Here is an 18,474-nt window from a genome sequence, read left to right as displayed (position 1 = left end):
TACCTAGCCATGCCTCCTTCATCTTGTGCTTGTTAAGGTTATCTACCCCTGTCCCTTCCTCTTACAGATGAGGAATTTAAAGCTCAGAGACAGTATGATTTGCCTTGTTGCTTTCCATTGCATCATTCTCTTTTTTTCTTTCCAGAGTTTTAAAAACAAAAGACTTGGCTTGGGGGCCAGTCATTTGAGCCATGCTGAATTTTGCTTGTTTGGTCCTAAATGACAAGGGTCAGAGAATGAGTGTTTAGTCCATCACCAGTCTTACACCAGACTGGCAGGCCCTGCCTGGGGTCTAATTCTTATTGAGAACCCAGAGTCACCTTAATGGCACAAAGAAGCAATGAATACTTGACCCAAGAGAAATCATAGCCTGAACATGGTCCTGAAAGGTATAATGGAAAGAACACTGGACTCGAGCTCAGAGGACCAAGATGGAAATTCAGAGAGAGGAAGCAACTGGCCCAAGGTCATTCAGAGAGTCAGAGACAAAGCCGGGATGGAACCCAGGTGTCCTGACACTTTTGTGCTGCCTTGGGAAGGTGACTTCCTTTCATTGAATTTCAGTTTTCTCCATCAAATGAGGATCAGACTCAATCAGGCTAACGTCCCTTCCAGCTCCAAATCAATGATCTATAAGAACCCTATTATTGTTTCAAATCAACAGATAAATGTCAACAGACACCTACTGTGTGCAAGGAAGCTAAGAAAGCTGAAAGCGCCAGACTAGTCCTCCCTATTAGTGAATTCCTGACTCTTCCAGCAGAGGAAAACCAGCCCAAGAAGGCTGTAGCATGTGAGCACAGCTAGATTACACTCATAAATTTGGATTCAGCTAATTGTGACTTTATGGAGGACATGCTTCTGAAACAACAGAGTCTATAAACACAGAGTAACCCTGATGGGTAAGTGCCTATTTACATAAAGCTCTTCTAGTCTACAGTCGATGGGCCTGGGAGGCCAGAACATTCAAGGACTGTTCCTTTTCCTCATGTCTTCTCCTTCATGAGCTAAATGTCTCCCAGAATATACAATTTAGCACAGCCTGTCCTCATTCTGTGAATCACATTGGCCCAGGAAGACACCACCCCTAGCACATGGTGTATTTTAATGCTGGAAGAGACCTTGTCATTCTCCTAGCCCACCAAGGTACTCAATAAACAGAAAGGGAAACTCAGAGGAAAAAGGGACAAAATCACAAAAAGTTAGAGACCCTGGTCTCCTTGCTAAGTCCATTTCTTGGTCCTTAAGGTACTTTTTTACCTTTACATACCAGGAAACTGAAGATAAGAGATGCTAATTTACTTGTTCATGATGACATAGTTAATAAGGGTCAAAGGTAAGACTTGAACCTAAGTCTTTTTTGTTCCTTTTTTAAATTTAGAATATTTTCCCATGGTTATATGATTCATGATTCCTCCCCCTTCCCTCCTCCCTCCCAAAGCTGACAAGCAGTTCCACTGGGTTATCCATGTATCTTTGTTCAAAACCTATTTCCATGTTATTCATATTTGTAATAGAGCAATCCTTTAATATCAAAACTATAATCATATCCCTATTGCACTACGTGATTGAGCATATGTTTTTCTTCTGCGTTTCCGCTCCCACAGTTCTTTCTCTGGATGTGGATAGCATGTTTCTCCTAAGTTCCTCTGAATTGTCCTATATCATTGCATTGCTGCTAGTAGAGAAGTCCATTATGTTTGATTGTGCCATAATGTATCAGTCTCTGAACCTAAGTCTTCTTGACATCAAGTCCAGAATTCTCTCCCCTATGAATAGATCCCTTCTCGATACTACTTGGCTCTCTACAACCTACAGTGTTCTTCCTTTTTTCATTGGAGCCTCATTCCAGCCTTTAGAGGCAGAAGGTGAAGTGCTTATTGTCTCCATTTTATAAATGAAGAAGCCTGGGGAAATGAATGACTTGATTATGAACCCAATTGTAGTACAGAAAGAATATTGTATCTGGAGTCAGAAGTAGTAGTTGTTGTTCAGTTGTGTCTGTCTCTTTGTGACCCCATTTGGGATTTTCTTGGCAAAGATACTGAAGTGGTTTGCTATTTCCTTCTCCAACTCATTTTACAGATAAGGAAACTGAGGCCAATAGGGTGAAGTGGCTTGCCCAAGGCCATACAGCTAGTGAGTGTTTAAGACCAGAATTGAACTCAAGAAGATGAATCTTTCTGACTCCAGACCCAGAACTCTACGTACTACAGAGCCACCTAAATGCCTTGGATGTGAATCCTCTCTTTGCTAACAGTTATCCTTGGGAAGTCACTAACTTGAGTAGGTCCTAGTTTCTCCTGGAAAATTAGGGGTTTGACCTCTAAGTCAGCTTTCAATTTAGGAACTCTACTTCAGTACATCATTCCCCAATGTCAACGCTCAAAGGGACCTCAGAGGTCATCTAGTCCAAACCTCTTCTTTTACAGGGGAAACTGAGACCTACACAACTTAAGTGACTTGTCCAAGGTCACACACCTAGTAAGTGGCATGGCCAAGACTAGAATCAGTTCTTCTGACTCTGAGTTCAGGTCCCCTACTACTATTCCATACTCTAACCATTTGCAGGTACATCAATACATCCAAGACAAATTCCTAACAAAACTGGCTGCTCTATAGGAATGCAGATGCCAGCCTCTGGAACCAAACTAGTGGATAGGTAGTGGATGACTATACATAGGATGGACCTGAAGTCTTTTTAGGGACCTCACTGGTCCCTGAAATGAGAGTCAGAATCTAGCACTCACCTTTAAGGAGAATGGGGCCAGAGACCCTTTAAGAAGAACTTTCTCGGGGTTAATTGCAGGAGATGACATCAGAAACCTATCTGTCTGGGTTCCAGGAGTACGACGCAGATCAGGGACTCATGTGAGCCTGTGAGTTGGAATCACTTAGAGAACTTGCTCTTATTTTACGAGGCAGGATGAGGGATAGTCTCCTCCCCCTTAGGCTGCTGGGGCAATTACTATATATCTTGTTTTAGAAGTTGCTGCTTCTCTTTAATTGAATTACACTCTTTCCCCTTGACTCGAAATTCAGGGCAAATTCCAAAGGGAGATGTCATCTCCTCCACATAATTATCATTTCTCTGGTGGCAGCTGGCAAAGGTGCTGGCTTCGAAACATAGCAGGTCATAAACCCTTAGCAGGGGGAGAAGGGAGGGGATGGATATAGGGGTCCCCGAGTTAGGATGTCTTCAAGGAGGAGTTGAGGAGGTAGGACTTATTACAGGGAGATGTTGGAGGGTGGGGCTCTTGGGGGCTGATAGGAAATAGGAAAAGTTCTCTGCATCTTTGGTTTGAGGACCGGCTAATCATGCTGGATGGGACCAGCTCTGCTACTATTTACCTCCTCAACTTCAGCAAATCACTTTGCTTATGTGGATCTCAGTTTCTCCATCTCTGAAGCTAGAGTTGGATAAGGCAATCTCTTGGGGGAGGGATCCAGAGAGATGGAAAGAAGAAGGAAAGAAACAAACATTTCTTGTGTGCCAGACACTATGCTAATCACTGAAAATACAAAGAAAGAAAAAGGCAATTCCCTGACCTCAAGGAGGGCATCCTTTGTTTGTTTGTTTTTTTAACACTTACTTTCAGTCTTGGAACCAGTATGTAGTAATGATTCCAAGACAGAAGAGCCATAAGGGCTAGGCAATGAGGGTTAAGTGACTTGCCCAGGGTCACACAGCTAGAATGTGTCTGAGGCCAATTTTGAACCCAGGACCTCCCATCTCTAGGCCTGGCTCTCAATCCACTGAACCATCCAGCTGCCCCCAAAAGTGGGATCTCTTGGAATATAAGATTTCTGAACTTCTATTGCCAAGAGGAGCAGCTCAATGAGATGGAACACTCTAGGTACAGGGTTAGTTTTAGCTATCAAAAAGGGTCTCACAGGAATTGTTCTGGAGACAGGCACCAGAAGAAAAGAGAGAGCACTAAAACAGAGGTCAGAGGGCCTTCAGGGCAAAGTTTTCTGAGTCTGGTTCAGGGCAGGCTGATGCTGGATGGTACCAGCTCAGTTACTGACTCAATTTTAGCAAATCACTTTCTTTATGTGGATCTCAGTTTCCCCATCTGAGAAGTTTGACAATCTCTAAGACTGACCTTGTCCATTAAAACCTTACTAAGATATGATCCATTCTATCCCACAAGAGATATAGAGAACTGTAGGAGAACAAAACGTCTTCAAGATCCAAAGGAATGAAGCTATCATAATAGAACAAGAGGAGGAAGACAGGAACAAGACTCCTTCTCTTTGAGGAAGATGGATCACACACACACACACACACACACACACACACACACACACACACACACACGTGTGCATCCCAGGCGGCATTCATCTCCCTCCCCCCAGGTCTAAGCACCCAAGGTCTCTCCAGTCCCCTTCAAGGGTCAAGGCATTCAGAAGAGAGATTCCAGAGCCCCCAACTTTGAGCAGCATCATGCCTGGAAAAGCCAATCCCCAAGCACATTGCTCATGAGTTCATTACTGTTTAATTTAATCACCAAATGTCATCCAGATGACATTTATTCTGCCTACTCCCCAGAGATTTACCTATTTATTTTACATTTCAAATGAATTGCTCATTATTCTGTCATCAGGGGTTTTATTTTGTAATTTATTTTACTGGCTCTGACAAGTTGAAAATGAGCCCTGTTCTTCTCTGTGTTGCACACGCTCGACTCCAGGCATCTGTTCAGGGGATTCCCAGCCCACCCCAAAGCCTGAAAACTTCCATGTCTATGAAACCCTCAGTCAGGGGCTTCTATCAGGGGCTTCTCTCCCAGGCCCCTTGTCTTGACTCTAGGAGGGTCATGCCCAGACCCAGGATCGCTGTTTTTGTTGCTGTTGTTAGTCATTTCAGTCATGTCTGCCTCTTTGTGACTCCATCTGGGCTTTTCATGACAAAGATACTGCAGTGGTTTGCCATTTCTTTCTCCAGCTCACTTTAGGGATGAGGAAACCAAGGCAAACCAGGATCACAAAGCTAGTAAATGTCTGAAGCCAGAAGCCCATGAAGATGAGTTTTCCTGATTCTGAGCCTAATGCTCTGTATTCTGTGGCACTACTTAACTGCTCTGAAATTGCTTTGTTCAATCCATATCTGAACAGGAATCTCCTTCATTGCCTATTTATTTATTTATATATTTGAAAAGACCCTGACCTTCCATCTTGGAGTTAATACTGTGTATTGGCTCCCAAGGCAGAAGGGTGGTAAGGGCTAGGCAATGGGGGTCAAGTGACTTGTCCAGGATCACCCAGCTAGGAAGTGTCTGAGTCCACATTTGAACCCAGGTCCTCCTGTCTCTAGGCCTGGTTCTCAATCCACTGAGCCACCCAGCTGCCCCCCTTCATTGCCTATTTAAAAAGTTGACACCTGGCCCCAATTTAAGGACCCTTAAATAAGAGGTTCACCATAACTTCCTAAAACAGCCCATTCCACTTCTGCATGGTCATAACTGTGAAGAAATGTTTCCTTACACAAGGCTAAAATCTGCTTTTTTGCATCTTCTACCAATAGCATGGTTCTGGGGCTAGCAAACTATTGTCCAGAAACTCTGTCTCAAGAAATGCAGCCCAAGATCCACTTTGTGGTTTGCCAGATCAGACTGTTGACTCATATTTAGCTTGCAGGGAAAGGAATAAATATTTATTCCCTTTAATTTGTTTGCAGTCCACTGAACCCCTAGATCTTGTCTTTAAGTACTGTTGTTTAGCAATACAGCTCTATCACCTGTGCTTCAGCAGATGATTCTTTGAACCCTAATGATAAATTTTACATTTATTTCTTAGATTTCACTTCACTGTGGTAAAGGAACAGATTGTTCTTATAAGAACTGTAAACTAGTAACAACCATATGAAAAAAAATGTTTTAAATCATTCATTGAGATGGAGAGGAAACATGCATTTATTAAGTACTTATCATATGCCAGGTGCTGTGCAAACATTATGTGACTGATCCTTACAACTGCCCAGGGAGGTAAGTGCTATTATTATCGCCACTTTACAGTTGAGAAAGCTGAGTCTAACAGAAGTTAAGTGACTTGCTCAGGGTCACATAGCTAGTAAGTATCTAAGGTCAGATTTAAATTTCTTGATTCCTAAAGGCTGCTGATGGTACAATGGATAGATCTTCAGTCTTGGAGTCAGAAAGACTTGAGTTTAAATCTGACCCCAGACACTTACTTTCTAGTTGTGTGACCCCAGGCAAGTCATTTCACACTGCTTACCTCAGTTTTCTCATCTGTAAAATGAGCTGGAGGAGGAAATGGCAACCCATGCAGATATCTTTGCCAAGAAAACTTCAACTGGGTTCACTAGGAGTCAGACACAGTTGAAACAATTCAACAACAACTTACAGACTTGCATCTGGGTGGTTCAGTGGGTTCTATCCACCGAACCATCTAGATGCAAGTCAAAACAACCTTGAGCTTTTACCTCTCTTCTAGAAAATGGACGAAGATGACAAAAGATGAAGCAATAAAAGCTGGGAGATACGTTAAAAGGTTATTACAGTAGTTGTTTGAGTCAAGAAACAATGAATGACTGAACAAAAATGAGGGCTGTGTGATACCTCCTACACACCATTGAAACTGGACTACTTCTGCCCCATAAATGTAGCAAGTCTAACTTGTTTAAGTGACTTGCCCAGGGTCACACAAATAATATATCTGGGGTGAGATTTGAACTCATGAAGATGAGCCTCCCTGACTCCAGACCCAATGCCCTATGCACTGTGATTCCACCTAGCTGTACCTTTTACAGGCATGGGAGAGGGCCATTGCAAAGGCGCAGTAATGGGAGTTGAAAGCTCACATAGGTGTCAATGAAATAGCAAGCATAAAATTAGAACCCAGAGCTTCTGGTTCCAAAGTCACTGTACCCTGATACCTCTCTTCCATAAATATGCCCAAGAGTAGCATTACCCAGCAAGCATAAAAGCCCATTTGGCAGGACCAAGAGATTGGGAATGAGAATAATAGATAAAGACAGGAAGTCAGACAGGATCACTGGATAACTGCCAGTGCTGTCCTTCCCAGACTGGCTTGTATATAGTCTATAACCACCTGGCATACATTTGTATATGTAATGACTTTGTATGTATTGGTATTTGTTTGTTTTATATTTCTGTTGTTGGTTGGAACCAGCTTGTGAAAGGTTTAACAGCCAAATGCCCTCCCTGCCCCTCATGTCTTATTGAATTACTTCTTGTTATTTTGTTCAATCACTTCAATTGTGGCTGATTCTTTGTTGCCCCATTTGGGGTTTTCCTGGCAAAGAGACTGGAGTGGTTTGCCATTTCCTTCTCCAGCTCATTTTCCAGATGAGGAAATGGAGGCAATCAGGGTTAAGTGACTTGCCTAGAGACACACAGCTATTGAGTGTCAGAGGCTGGATTTGAACTCAGAAAGGGGGTCTTCCTGATGCCAAACCCAGACCCATATCCACTGTGCCTCTAGCTGCTAGTACTGAATTATTACCCAGCATTTTAAAATCTTAACTCAAAAGCAGTTTCTACCATGAAGCCTTCCCTGATCCCCCATGCTCCAACCTCATGCAGAACTAGCCTACTTATCTAATGTTGAGAGAGTTGTCTCTCCCTTAAGACTAGCAGCTCCTTGAGGACAGCAAACATATTTTTTGTCTTTATTCATATCGCCAGTATTTAGCAGAGTATCTGGCACATAGTAGGTGCTTAATAAATGGATCATGATGATGATTATGGCAAGAGGCAGATCAACCATACATCAAGAAGTCAAGAAGACTGGAGTTCAAATTCTGCCTCTGGAACACTGAGAAATACCATCACCTCAATCACTCCACCAATGAATAGAACAGGATGCAATAACTAGACTCAGATCTCAAAAAAAAAAAAAAGAAGCAAACCAACCTATATGTCATGTAACACCATATCTGTGTTTGTGTCTTTATTCCTATATTAGACTGGAAGTGCCATGAGGGCAAGGATTGTATTTTAGTTAAACTTTTCATCATTCCTAAGACATACCACAGTGCTCTGTACATAGTATGACTACTTAAGAAATTACTTTTAATGTCTTTACTCTTATTATATCACAATAATGTTTCTATATGCCCTTCCCCTCTACAAGAATCATCTCTTGTAACAATGTCAAGAAAAATCAGCCAATGCAGTAACTTTCTGACTGTGTCTGCCACATTTAGCATCCATGATCATTTGGCCTCTGATTTCAATATTTACTCTACATTCACTCACCTTTGGTTACTCTACTTTACATTATTATGGCCACTTAGTATCTAGTTTTCTCACTTAAGTGTTTTCACTCTGCATCAGTTTATAACAAATCTTCCCAAGTTTCTCTGAGTTTCTCATTTTCCTGGTTATCAATATCATATCAAGGATATGAACATCCTTTGCTGGGCACCCAATTTGTTTCTAGTTTCTTTCATTGCTACCATGAGAAGTGATGCAAAGAATGTTTTAATAATTCAAAGATCCTTCTTTTCATCTTTGATTCCCGGGGATCCTAGATCTGGAGGGATCTCATAGCTCACCTAGTCCATTCCTTTCATTTTTCAGATAAAAAATTCTGAGACCAAGAATAATGACTGGCCCAAGGTCATGAATACCAAAGCTGGGATTTGAACCCAGTTCCTATGACTCCAAAATCCAGCATTCCTTCTACTGAATATTGTTGTCTTCTCTTAGAATATAGGTCTAATTGATTCAATATTACTGGGTCAGTGGGTCATTGAGGATGTGATGGTATAGCATGCTGAAAAGGATACAAGATCTGGGGTTGAAAAGCCTGGGAACAAATCACAATTCTGTCACTTACCATATTTGTAGTCACTTAACCTCTCCTAGGAGGCAGCTAGGTGGTACAGTGGAGAGAGAGCTGGGCCTGGAGTCAGGAAGACATTCCTGAATTCAAATCTGACCTCAGACACTTGCTGTGTGACCCTAAGCAAGTCACTTGACCCTGTTTGCCTACATTTCCTCATCTGTAAAATGATGTGGAGAAGGAAATGGCAAACCAGTCCAGTATGTTTGCCAAGAAAACTCCTAAATGGGGTCATGAGGGGTTGACACACCTGAAACAACTCAACAACAATGACCTTTCCTTGCATCAGTTTCCTCATCCTATAAAATGAAGGAGTTGAACTTGATAGTCTCTAAGATCTCTTTCAGCTCTAAATCTAGGGTTCTATTAGTGAATTTGTTAATTTCTTCCTCTGGTCAGGATAGTCTTGGGTTACTCCATTCAGATCCACATAAACCTCCCTTCCCCTTCCCATCCTAAACCTCCCTGCCCATAGACCCAGATTATACAATAGGGGCGATGGGGAAAAAAATCAGGTTTAAATTGGACCCACATAGCTTCTGTTTCCCTGAGGCTCAGACTCTCCCTAAGCAGCCCTCCCTCCTTATTCCCTCCCTTCCTCAGCCCATATTCTCCCCAGGCCTGGCAGTCACTGGAAATTAACTCTCTCCAGGGCTCGAAGCCCCAGCAGTGTCTGTCAGGCATAGCTCCTGGGATCAGGTACCAATTGACTTGTGCTTTCAGATTAGGTGACAAGCAAACATTGACGGGAGGGAGAGAGGCAGCAGGAGGGCAGAGAAGACTTCAATTTCCAACCTCATCACTCACCAGGATATCTAGCAAGACCTCTTTCCATGGCTAGCTGGAGGATGGAACTTCTACATTTGTCAGACATTGGCTGTTCCCTGTTGTTCAGGGACATATCAGTTCTGGAGGTTTGTTATTTGACCTTCCTTCCATCTTTTCTTCTTCCTTTCTTCCTTCTCTGTCCCCCTCTGCTCTCTTTTCTCTCTCTTTCTTCTCCCTGCCTTGCCTCCCTTCCCCGCTCTCTTTTGTTCTCTCTTCTATTTTCTCTGCTACTTTTGTCTTTTCTCCTTTTATTTCCTTATCTCAACCTCTGTCACTGTGTCTTTCTCTTCCTTTCTCTGCCCTCTCCTCAACTCCCCAACTGGACCAGGGGAAAAGGGAAAACCCTAGGCTAAGGAAGGAAATTTACATCTGCTTCATATTCATCTCTCACACTGGCTGAGTTGAGTACTCACCATTCTGAAATGCTCCCACATCCATTATCTCATTGGGTCACCCACACCCTAAGGGAGGCCACTCCTAACAATTTTCTTCTCTCCCCACTCCCTTCCAACAACACTCTTGTCCAATCATCACCTTCTTCACCAAGCTTGAAGCCATCTTTCAGAAGCTCCTTCAACTCTACTTCAAAAATGTGCATCTTTGCCTTTTCTCTTCTTTCCCTCCAGTCACAGAGGAAGAAATCTTCACCTCCCTGAAACTGATCTGTCCCGACCCTTCTCACATCCTCCAGAACCTTGTTCCAGCTGTCATGCCCTGCTTCTTGGGCATCCTCAGTCTCCCTAGGATCCTTCTCATTTGCCCATAAACATGCTCATTTCTCACCAGTCCTAAAAAGGCTTTTCTCTGATGCTTCTAGCCCCTCCAGCTATCACATCTCCCCTTTACTTTCAGAGTATTAAAAAAAATGTCCCATGGGTTTGGTTTTATAGGATTATTCACTTACAAAAATGAACAATATGGAAATATGTTTTGTATGGTAATACATGTATAACCCAGATTGAATTCTTTGCCAGGAAGGGAAGGAGGGAGACAATTTGGATCATATAACTTCGGAAAACTTATGTAGAAATTTATTATTACATATAATTTGTTTAAAAAAAAATTTAAGGCCCATGCCCAATACCTCTCAGCTTCTCATTACAGCTTCTTGGCATAAACCTTTCAGGCTTGATTCTGCATCTCCACCCCACAACTGAACATAAGGCCTGTTTGTGAGTCTGGAAACAGCATGTCACTACTAGGTCAGTCAATCAGTCAGTTGAGTACTTATTAAGCATCTGCTATGTGCCAAGCACTATGCTAGGCATCAGGCATACAAAGAAAGGCAAAAGACAAAATTTCTAGCCTTCCAGGAGCTCACGGTCTAATGGTCCCCAATAACCACCAGGTCCCAAGTGATGTTGCCTTTTTTCATCCATGCTTTTATTGACTGCTCTGCAACTTTTGTCTGTGTTGACCAATGCCTTCTTACTCCATGTTCTCTTCGACCTCAGCTTCAGAGAAATCACATTCTCCTTGTCCTCCTCCTTCCCTCCTAACTGTTCCTCCTCTGTCTGACTTGTTATTCTCTTCCTAGCCCCAAATAGAGAGGTTTCCCAAGGCTCTGCCCTCTGTTCTCCTCACTCTATCCTCTCCCTTGGCAATTCCATTTCCTCCATGATTTCAAATGCCATCTCTGTAGAGATGATCCCCATATCTCTGTCTCCAGTCCTGATCTTCCTTTCAAACTTTAGCTTTCCATTGTGAGACAACAGATTACAGTGGAAAGGGGGCTGGCTATGGTGTCAGAAGACTTGATGGATTCAAATCCTTTCTCTGATATTTAACTCTTTACTTCCCGGAGCCTCGGTATTCCCATAGGTAAAACAAGGGGAGGGGGAGGTTGGACTCTGGACCCTTCCATCCCTAAGTTATGATCCTATTATTTCTAAAGCCCTCAGAACATCTCCACCTGGGTGTTCCACTGACATCCCAAACACATTGTATCTACCATGGGGCTTGGAACCAAAAGAACTATATTCACAAAGGCTGCAACAATAAGCCTACCCATCTCCTCTGTTTCCTCAGAAGTGGGGGACTATTAAGGCAGAATGTTGTATACACAGTCAGATTCAGTGACTGGATTATTTTGCTTAATGTTTTTTCTTTCCTTTTTTAATTTAACCCTTACTCTCTGTGTATTCGTTCCAAGGCAGAAGAGTGGTAAGAGCTAGGCCATTGGCATTAAGTGACTTGCTCAGGGTCACACAGCTAAGAAGTATCTGGGGCTAGATTTGAACCCAGGACTTCCCATCTTCATACCTGGCTCTCTATCTACTGAACCACCTACCTGCTCCAAACCTTTACCCTCTGCCTTAGACTGGACACTATCGATTCTAAGGCAGAATAGTAGTAAAGGCTAGGCAACTGGAGTTAAGTGACTTATCCAGGATCACATGACCAGGAAGCGTCTAATTCCAGATTTGAACCCAGGACCTTTTTTTTTTAAACCCTTACCTTCCGTCTTGGAATCAATGCTGTGTATTGGTTCCAAGGCAGAAGAGTGGTAAGAGCTAGGCAATGGGGGTCAAGTGACTTGCCCAGGGTCACACAGCTGGGAAGTGTCTGAGGTCAGATTTGAACCTAGGACCTCCTGTTTCTAGGCCTGGCTCTCAATCTACTGAGATACCCAGCTGCCCCCCCCCCAGGACCTTTTTATTACAAAGGAGGGTTCAATAGAAGGTAAGGTGGGAAAGTGGACCATGTCCCCAAGTGACTGTGATTTAAAAAAAAGACATCAATAAAACATTTTGACAAGAAAATGGGTTTAATGTAGTTCTTCCTAACTCTGCTCTTCACTCTCATCTCACTATTTCTGTCAGCTCCAGCACCACTCATTCAGTCTCTCCCTTGTTCTAAACCTTGCTGTTATCTATGACTCTTTCCTCTCCCTCACTGCAGGAAGCCAATTAGTTACCAAATCCTGTCAATTCTACTTCAATAATATCTCCCTTCTTTGGCCATTCCTGTCTATTGTCACAGCCGCCATCCTAGTACAGGATCTCATTATGAACTGCCTGGACTACTTCAATAACAATTGACCTTAAAATGATGCCTTAAGGTTTGCAAAGCACCCTACAAACATGGCCTCATTTTACCTCCTCAACAACAAATACTCACTCTAGCATCCTTATCCCCATTTTGCAAATGAGAAAACTGAAGCTAAAAGACTCGTCTGGCATAAGATTTGAACCAAGGTCTCCCCGATTCTAGCTTCAGCACTCTGTCCACTCTAACTCTAACAGAGGAGTTCACCACTCCTCTCCTCCATTCTATCCCTGGCCATACTAAGCTTCGTAATAAATACAGCTGGTCTTTCTGTTTCTTAAAACCCTTACCTGCTTGCTTGGTTGTGGTATTGGTTCAAAGGCAGAAGAGTGGTAAGGGCTAGGCAATGGGGGTTAAGTGACTTGCCCAGGGTCACATAGCTGGGAAGTGTCTGAAGCCATATTTGAATCCAGGACCTCCCATCTGCACACCTGGTTCCCTATCCACTGAGCAATCTAGCTATCCTAAACCCTTACCTTCTGTCTTGGAATGGGTACTAACTATTGTTTCTTTTTTCCTTTTTTTTTAAGATACTGTGTATTGGTTCAAAGGCAGAAGAGCGATAAGGGCTAGGCAATGGGGGTTAAATGACTTGCCCAGGACCACACAGCTAGGAGGTTTCTAAGGTCAGACTTGAACCCAGGTCCTCCTGACTCCAGATTTAGTGTTGCATCTACTAGTTGCCCTCATAAGTTGGTCTTGTCACTTCTTCGCTTAAAGATGAAAGGTCACATCCCCTTATCTGGCTTTCAGAGTCCTCACTCATTCTGACACCAGCCTATTCTCCTAGAAAACCTCCATGCACTGCACATAAACAGAAAGTTCCTGAAGCCACTCCAAGCCTTGTGACTCTGTGATGGAAAACCATGAACTAATACCAAGAAGGGATGTAGGAATTCCCTCACTTGTGCTAGCTAAATCCATCCATCCTTAGGAGGCTAAACCATGGTTCAGAATGCCCAGTGTCCTACTGCTCTCATTTCTCCCCAAATGGCCCCTAAAACTACAGGTTATAGAGGATGTTGGATGGATGGCCCTTACGGGCCCATCCAGTTCAAACAGGCAGTATTCTAACTGCCATCCCAACTCTACCAGGCTGTGTCCTAAGGGCCCTCCCCTAATCCATGAGTCCATATAGAATACAAAACATTTGTGACTGTTGGACTCTAGCGAAGGGTTGTGGGGAGGTACAGAACAAGACAGAGAAGCTCTCAAAGTCTCTTTCACCATGAGAAAGACTCTGTCTCCTCCTCCTCCTTGGCACCAAACAGGTCCACAGGCTGCTTTCACACATTCCAAGAAGGGGAAGAGAGAAAAGGAGGGCAGTGGGACCTCAGCCACAAGAGTTGACAGGATGAGGCTCATTCCAGTCAAAGGATAGCCTGACACCTGTTCATGTGAAAGTCATTGCATCTTTGCTCTTCTTCCAGGATATTCCACCTTTGGGAGAATTGTAGGAAAGAAAGCTGTAAAGCCAATTCTGGAAAGAGCTTCTTTCTCCCTGTTTTAGGGCCATGTAAGGGATAGTCTTGCCTAAGACCTTGCATTGCCTCACACCCAGAAGGAGGTAAAGAGCAAGGAGGCATCAAGCAGATGGTACAGCAGTAAGCTGAGACGTGAGGTGCAGCCCCCAGGGCCAGGGAGAGGAGTTCAACAGCAATGATATGATCAAGTGGCAATCTGGGACCAAGAAAAGAAAGAGTCATGTCAGATTCAGAGAGCCATGGTGCCTGGCCAACAGAGGGCTCCAAGAATAAAAAGATCAATAGGGAAAGAAACATGCCCCCCTGAATGCAGGGCATCCTGGGTCAAATCCCCAGACACCCCATCTCTGGGCCTTGCTTTTGCCACCTAATCTCTGTGTGACCTTAAGGAAGCTCCCTCCCTTCTTTTGTCCTCAGGTTTCTCATCAGTAAAATGGAGATAATAGTATTTATTCCTTCTATATTTCAAACGATGTCATGAAGATTAAATGAGATAATGGATATAAAATCACTTTGGTACAATAGTGTTATAGCATTATTCTATAAGAAGCCTTTAAGATTCCTGGTATGATTATATATAATAGCACTATTAAAGGCATTATGCTATTATAAGACATTATCATTAAGTTACTTGATACATCCACTTACTTATTGATGGAAGGAGAGACTATCTAAGCCCCCTTTCATACAGCAGATCCAAGAGCCAATTGTGCCAGTGATAACCTCTCTGATACTCTTCTCCCCCCACTCCTCAGGAAGAGCTTGCCTTCCCTCCCTCCAGCCAGTAGATGTGTTCCAGTGACTCTTTCCCAATTCAAAACCAAATGGAAGAAATGTCTGACTCTCCAGTGAGAAGATACTATTTCCCCACATTCCATTGAGATAGGAAGAGCTATAGCCAGGTGAGTATTTCTGATGGCCATAGATGTGGAAGTAGTAGTGACATATATCCCAGAAGCCCAGTCCTAGTGTCAGTAGGATTCCTGCAGTTGAATCCTGTTCTCCTCCGGGGTCCAATACTTTAACTTAACCATCAGCTCACTGGAGTTGGAGACAAGGCAGCAAGGAAGACATCTTGGGGTGGCTGTATTCAAGAGAAGGGACTCCCAGGCCATTAAAGTTTTGGGTGCCTGACTTCCCTCAATTTCCAACTCCTCTTCTTCACAGAGCCAGTGGCTGCCCTGCTGAGAAGTTGATGTGGTTCAGATGGTGGAGCAAAAAGCAAATCTGTCTTTGAATCAGAAGATCAGGCTCTGACCTTAACATTTAGGGTGTGACCTTAGTAAACCACAAACTTCTCAGAGCTTTAGATTTCTCATCTGTCAGTTGAGATAGGACAGAGTATGGATATTATTCATATTACCTACCTTACAGGATTATAATGAGAAAAATGCTTTGTAAATCTTAGAGTGTTGCTGAAATGCAGAAGTGTTAGGAATTGTCGTAGGGGGTTTTGTCTTTTATTTTCTAAGAGGATCAATGATATTACAGGATAATGTCTTGACTTCTGCATGAGTTGGATTTAAATGAGGCAGAATTGCACAAAGTTATCAACCTTATTCTCTCTCCCAGAGTCACTGAAGTCCAGTGACAAGACAAAAATCAAAGCAGTCTGATGATGGCTTGGGTTGAGGTGGATGACCTTGTCTTCTTCCATGTCTACCAAGCTCTAAGCACCCCATAACACATCCTTCCTCTGCCTTAATGGCGATTGGAACAAATTGATCTCATCCACCCATTTCACTGGACAAATTTTCACAGGTCTATAAAACTAGCCACACCACCTTAGCTGACTCAAACCTTCATCTGGGAAGAACTGTTCTTTCTTTCCCAAGTTCTCCCTGGGAGCATGCTTTTCCTGTAGTCAATCCTTTTTTCTGCCTCTTGCTCAAAAGCTGACCAGGCCATTAGATAAAAATGTAGGGGAGTAAATTTGGCTGAGGAACCTGCTTTTAAAGAAATCTGTCCTAGCAATATTGTGGAATGATCAGCTTTGATAGAGTCAGCTACTCTCAGCAATATAATGACTCAGGACAATTCTGATGGGCATATGACAAAGAATGCTCTCCTCCTCCAGAGAAAGATTGTTGGTGTCAGAATACAGATCAAAGCATACAAATTTCACTATAATTTATGTGGGTTTATTTTGGGATTTGGGTTTTACATTATGATTATCTTTCAAAAAGGAATAATATGGAAATTTAAAAAATAAAGAAAACATGTCCTAACCTGTTTTGTTTTTCTACTCAAACAATTTGCTTCCACCTCTTAGATCTACTTATGATTTAGACATTTGTCAAGAGGAAATCCCAGATTCAACTTTTGTTTTGCTTTGGGAAATTTATTTTTTAAATCTATATGATTCTCTTTCATTTAGCTCAGGAGCCCCCAGTTAGGGTAGAATCCTAGTGTTTGAAACAGAAGGTATGAACTACTTTGGCTATTTCTCTCATACTTTTCCTGACATTGCACCCTTGCAATCACCTTTCACAAATAGGGAAGTACACAGCCAGGAACAATAAAGCTTAATCTTTCACCTAACATAAAAATTAAAAACAAATTATATGAAATTAATAACTATAACTTTAAAGGATAGGAAAACTTTGGATTTTTTACACCTGCTGCCCCAGTGGGATAAAGTAGGGGAGAAAAAAAGAGAGATGCAGATGGCACCATAGCATGCCTTTTCTTAAAGACTATGGGAGTACAGGGTAGTTTACTTACTTCCTGCCTCAGCCTCAGTCTTGTCCTGTCTCTAATATGTGTAGGCAAATGTAGCAAAAACAAATCTCTCTTTCTCCTCCTCTCCATTCCTACCTTCCTCTCCCCTTCCCTCCCTTCTTCCTACCTCTCCTCCCTTCTCTCTGCCTCTCTCTGTCATTATATAATTTATTGACTTTAACTTCAAAAAGTATCAAATCAAATAAATAAATTTATATTTACAAATAAACTTTTTTAAAAGACCTTTAACATCCAGGCAGCTATAATACATTTTCAGCTGCTTTTTCCTACTGTGATTTCTTTCCTTTTTCTATTTAACTCTGTATTTGAGTATATTTCCCTTGTATGTAGTTGAAACGTTATTTCATGAATTTTTAACACCAATACCCTCCTGGTTATGCTATATGACCATTAATCATAGAATACCACAGTCTTCAAAGAAGCAAAATTGCCAGGGACCCAAAGGGCAATGGAGAGCCATATAGTGGGTGAAAGAGGTTAAAACATATTAACAATGGTGATTTGTGCCCAAGCGAGATTATCTAAGAAATGCATGATTGGAATAAGAGGTGGGCTAGTCATGTAGCAAGAATAAATAGTAATTGATGTATTGCCCAAAGTACTTCACTAGTGAGCTCAGTCACTGGTATAAATACCAGTCACACTGACTGCCCTATATGTAGTTTGTCTATCCAGTCTCCATTTTCTCTCCTCATTCTCACCAGTCTAACTTCCAATAGAATCATATGCTCAAAAAGTAATTATGTGCCTCATTGGATAGAGAGCCAGTCCTGGGTTCCAATCTGGCCTCAGACATTTCCTAGCTATGTGACCTTAGGCAAGTCATTTAACCCCAATTGCCTTGCTCTTAATGTTCTTCTGCCTTGAACCCAGTACTCAGTAATGACTTCAAGACAGAAGGTAAGGGCTTAAAAATTATATGGGGGGGAGCTGGGTAGCTCAATGTATTAAGAGCCAGGTCTAGAGATGGGAGGTCCTGGGTTCAAATTTGGTCTCAGACACTTCCTAGCTGTGTGACCCTGGGCAAGTCACTTAACCCCAATTGCCTAACCCTTACTATTCTTCTGCCTTGGAACCAATACATAGTATTGATTCTAAGGCAGAAGGTAAGGGTTAAAAAAATCATATGCTCAGCATTTTCCTCCATCCAGTTGGATTCCTCCTATAAATTTCACCTTAGGGAAGAGAAGATGTGTGTACGTGTAAGAGGCAGACAGACAGATAGACAAAGACAAAGAAAGAGAGACAAAGAGTGTTAGGCATATGAGGGGGGGAGACAGAGACAGAGAGAGACAGAGAGAAAGGGGGGGAGAGAGAGAGGGGGGGGAGAGAGGGAGAGGGAGGGAGAGGGAGGGAGGGAGACAGAGAGAGAAAGAGAGGGGGGAGGGAGGGAGAGAAAGAGAATCTACTGTGTTCCAGGTACTGTGCTAAGCATTAAGATACAAATACAGATAAGCAAGGCAATGCCTGTCCTCAAGAGTGCAACACAAAGAGAACTAGAAATACAGGCTAGGAGTCTACATAGTGTCATAGTGTAGAA

At 42.6% G+C, this 18,474-nt stretch overlaps 1 long non-coding RNA gene across 3 annotated transcripts; it reads left to right on the top strand.

The window, feature by feature from the left end:
* The first annotated feature begins 212 nt into the window (after window positions 1-212).
* LOC130453903 (uncharacterized) lies at window positions 213-15,477 on the top strand. Of its 3 annotated transcripts, none has more exons than XR_008911566.1 (4): window positions 213-539; window positions 665-902; window positions 14,948-15,094; window positions 15,360-15,477. It is a non-coding gene; the product is annotated as an uncharacterized LOC130453903 (long non-coding RNA). The 3 variants fall into 3 exon arrangements; XR_008911565.1 differs by adding an exon at window positions 9,556-9,746 and having other exon boundaries at window positions 213-902; XR_008911564.1 differs by having other exon boundaries at window positions 213-902.
* The last annotated feature ends 2,997 nt before the right edge of the window (window positions 15,478-18,474 follow it).

Source organism: Monodelphis domestica, chromosome 4 (assembly GCF_027887165.1).
Source record: "Monodelphis domestica isolate mMonDom1 chromosome 4, mMonDom1.pri, whole genome shotgun sequence".
Lineage (NCBI taxonomy): Eukaryota > Metazoa > Chordata > Mammalia > Didelphimorphia > Didelphidae > Monodelphis > Monodelphis domestica.
Note: the sequence above shows the minus strand (reverse complement) of the source record. Positions and strands in the feature narration are given on the sequence as shown.